The following is a 4840-nucleotide window of genomic DNA, read 5'->3' on the forward strand; positions in this document are numbered from 1 at the left end:
AAAAATTGGTGAGATATAATAGTAAATAATTAATCCAATCTTTGGATAGAATTGCAAATACTGCATCTAAAATGATGGTTATCCTCCATAGTTTGCACAGCCCCCATTCACAAAATCATGTTAAAATGTAAGAAAGTGCCATTTGGGGGGGGGGGTCAAAACTGGTGAAATAGCAACTTTATACAGTTCAGACATGATGTTTCTGCTAAAGATTTTCAAAATATGAACATAAGTATCTATTTACTGTTACTGTTTTTAGTACGAAAATGCTCAGTGAATATCTCAGGGGCCATTTCTATTATAAAATTTTAATATTAACTGAACTTAAAATATATATTCATTTTTATATTTTATATATTCATTTATTTACATATATGAATGTGTATATATATATGTGTACATATAAATGGATATATATATATATAGATATATATATATATATATATAAAATTTTGGTATATATATATAAAATTTTGGTATATATATATAAAATTTTGGTATATATATATATATATATATATATATATATATATAATTTTGGTATGTATATATAATTTTGTTATAAGGGATTGAATCCTGGGGTGCTCTACCACTGAAATATATGTATCAGTCCTTTTCTTTTCTTTTCTTTTCTTTTTTCTTTTTTTGAGACCTGGTCTTACTAACTTATCAAAGTTGGCCTCAAACTTGTGATTCTTCTGCTTTATCCTCCCAGGTAGCTCTGATAATAGGCATGTGCTACTGTTACAGCTAAATCTATGTATTTTAACATATTGTGAATCACTACTAAAATTTGAAAGTTTAAAAATGTATTTCAATTAATTTTCAAATTCATACATAGAAATAAGATATCAGAATAACCCGATAATTTGGAAAAAAAATTACCTGGGGTCCTTGCCCTAGTTCAAATCTGCAATGATTAAAACTGTGTGTTCAGGCAGAACAGGGAGGTGAAGATTGCCTATGCTTTCTCCTAGCTTTGTTATTTCATAGATGTATGGCACTGGACATAATACTTGGTCTTTCTGTGTTTGAAATTTTTTATCAACATAATGAAGATAACATTAGTATCTATTTCAAATGGATTTTGAAGGATTAAATGAGTATATGACATATTTTGTTTTTCTTGGTGGTGGGGGATACTGAGAGTTGAACTCAGGTACACTCATCCACTGAGCCACATCTGAAGGCCTGTTTTATATTTTGTTTAGTGACAGGGTCTCACTGAGTTGCTTAACACCTCACTGTTGCCGAGGCTGGCTTTTAACTCTGGAACAATCCTCCTACCTCAATCTCTGGAGCCCCTGGGATTACAGGCATGCAACACTGCACCCAGCTGAGTATGTGAGATATTTTGAGAGCTCAGTAAGCATTAGCTATTGTAGTCACTATTGATATTTTGGGTGTATACTTAATATTTAGGAGATAAATTGTATGGGTTTATATCATTGTTTTATCCAGTATCACAGACAAACACTATGTCTTAGTTGTCTTAGTAGGAATTTGTTTTACAGAAATTTACTCACTAGATAGATACTCATAGAATCAAAATTCATATGGCAAAATTTAGAATAATATCACTGATTAGAACATGGATTTTTTCAAAATAATGAGCTGTTGAACTGTAACAATGAGATAATATGAGCATTATATTGATGAAAATGAGTATTCAATGATATAATGTTATATTGGCAATATCTAGGTTAAATTAAAAATATGTTAAAAATTATATTTACTTTTGACACTATAAATCTAATTCAAGGAAAGTGAGCATTCAACATATAAACTCATGACATGGAACAGGAAGATTTATAAAAAAATTTAACATTTGGCAAGATACCCTTTTGAGGAGCTAACAGTTTTAAATATTAAAAATGAAAGTTTTGAATGTCTTTAAATTTGAGAACGGGGACAATAAGAATCTCTGACAACTTGGTGGGGAATCTCACATCTGAGTTCTTCAAATGACACTATCTACATCGGTATTTCTGAAAATTTTGAAAAAAGGATTGTGGTCTTTGGGGCCTTAGCTGGAGATGGATATAAAATGATATATTGACTTTTCAGTCCTTATGACTTCTCGGAAAACCAATAGGGTGAGTACTCATGATTCATAAGTCTGTTCACACTTGATTGCCCCTCTTTGTTAATTGCTTCTTCACATCCACATCCAAATTTCTTTTTAATTTCCCATCAGTTTTATAATCCAAATATTAATATTTTGCATTTTTTATAAACTTTCTCACTGTCTCTCAACTATTAGTATTTTCTCAATGCATTTGAACAGAATTAAATCCTCAATAATAAATTTTGAATCTTCATTTATATAGCAATATATAAAAAACGTTTCAGGAGAGCAGCAAACTTTCACAGTTTGCTTGAAAATTACTTTTGCAATGTAGTTTTTGTTATTGCATGTTTTAGCCTGAGCCCGAGAGAAGTAGTGGTAGCCATGCCATACTATTCTGTGTCTTTGGCTCTTGGATTTTTCTTAATAATAGCATTCAGTAGTATCCCAGAAACTCATGTGTGTCCCATCACTCATCTGAATGTGAACTTTTGAACGGTTTGCTTATACTATTTGCTATTCACTTATTACATTTTTTCTCTTCTTTTAATTAGCACATGGCAAATAAAGTTATAAAAATTGGCCTCAGTATAATTTTAGTTACATGCAATAAAGTTACATTGAGATAATCTAGTACATATATTACATTAACAATTTTCAATTCAAAAGAATAAAAACCATTGTGTGATATATCTTGAAAATTCTAGAAATATAATTGCTGATTCCTAAAAATAGTGATTCAATGTCATGACTGAATTTCTTCATGGTGCAGGGATAAATTAATGCCAGGTCAGACTTTGAACATGTGTACTTTATTATTTGTCTGGGTTTCATAGCAGCAGATGAATAAAACATGTTGAAATAGTGAAATAAAGTTTCAAATGTTTTATTTAGCTGAGAAACTTTCATATTAGCATCTATGGCCACATATGATCAATGAATGAGGGATATTTCAACATTAGAAGATTAATATAAAAGAAAATTAAATAACTCTTCTAAAAGAGATATCTGTCATTCTCCTTTCTCCATTTTGTCTCTGAAGATCAATAATTTAATATTTTCTTTTTAGTGATTAGCTCTTATCCATATACTTTTCAACTTGGTTTATTTAATTTTGAATGAATATCAATCTGGGATTTTTTATGATACCTATAAATACATAAAGTGAGACAGACTGGTTAAGGGGAAAATAACTTGTTCTAGATAATAGACAATTGTATTATCTAATTTATAGAATACATAACAGCATCTATTTCCTACATAAAGCAATCAGAATTGAGGTACTTACTAAAAAAAGTAATACAGTAGCTTATTTTAAAAATTAAATTGGGAAACTTAATTTGCCTCATGTGCAAAATCAGCACAATTTTTACCTTGAGATGTACTTAAAATATTTTAGAAGAAATGTTATAAATCTCAGAAGAAATACTTTAAAGGAAACATAAGACCATTTTAGTTAAATCAAGCTAAAAATATTCATTCTTTGTAAAGTAATATTTGTGATTTATTTTATTCCTTCTTCCATATAATAACCTTTAGGAAGCTATGATAATCCATTTCTTTGGTGATTTTAATTCCTATAGTCAATCTGCTCCCATTATTTTAGGTATAATGTAAGTATTTGCATATTGCTATTACTCCTCTCCTATACAAAAAGATATAAATGTGTAATAATAGTATACACTCCCTAAATTTATGCCACTAAAGAAGTTCTATGTGTTTCGATAAATATGTTTTTAGGCTCAATACAGAAAAAGCAAACATTTTCCAACATTTGTGTGTCAACTCTGACCTCTGGATTTATGAATTATGAATAAGTCTGCACAGTGTTTCTGGTATATTAAGGAATGCTTTTGATATGTTTGTAATATTGAAAGGTTCTATTAAAACATAAAAAAAGGAGTGGTGGTTGGTGATTATTACATAAAATGCAAGTAAACAAACGAACAAATAAATACACCTTGACCCAGTATTTCTACTTTAGGAATTCATTCTATCAAAGCAGATAGATCATGAATAAAGAAGGCTTTGGTAAATATTCCATTTTTATTTACACTTGCAAATAATTAAAACTACATGCAATTTGTTTACATACCCACAGGAAAATTTAAATATAAATCATAAGTCCCTCTTGGAATACTTAAACCAATGGTATTTAAGTGCATTGATAGATTTTTGAAGCCATAAAAAGACAGAAACAAAGTCCTTTTTACATTTTAGATGCTGAGAGATAAAAGCACAGAGACATGGAGAATACTAAACCTGTTGAGAAACAAATGTGAACAGTAGTTATCTAATGCATGACTCTCCCTTCTGATGATCTTTGTATTACATGTATATTCACTTGTAAAAATTCTCCTAAAGAGAAAGATAGGTAATATTCCCCAAATTAGCCACTGAGACCAGCTACAATAAATTTGATGAATAACCATCATCAAACTCTTGTTGAGAGGCTGGGATTGTAGCTTAGTGGTAGAGTGCTCAACTACCATATATGAGGCAATGGGTTCCATCCTCAGAACCACATAAATGTAAAATAAAGATATTGTGTTCACCTAAAACTAAAAAAATAAATATTTCAAAAAAAAACTGTTGAGAGTCTTTAATATGTAAGGTACTACACTTCATAGTTAAAATTGCTCAGTCCTTGAATAATGAAAGAGGAATCTGGAACCAAAATAATAATATGTTTCTCTCTCTCTCTCTCTCTCTCTCTCTCTCTCTCTCTCTCTCACACACACACACACACACACACACACACACACACACACA

The sequence above is a fragment of the Marmota marmota genome, unplaced genomic scaffold, assembly GCF_001458135.2.
Source record: "Marmota marmota marmota unplaced genomic scaffold, marMar, whole genome shotgun sequence".
Lineage (NCBI taxonomy): Eukaryota > Metazoa > Chordata > Mammalia > Rodentia > Sciuridae > Marmota > Marmota marmota.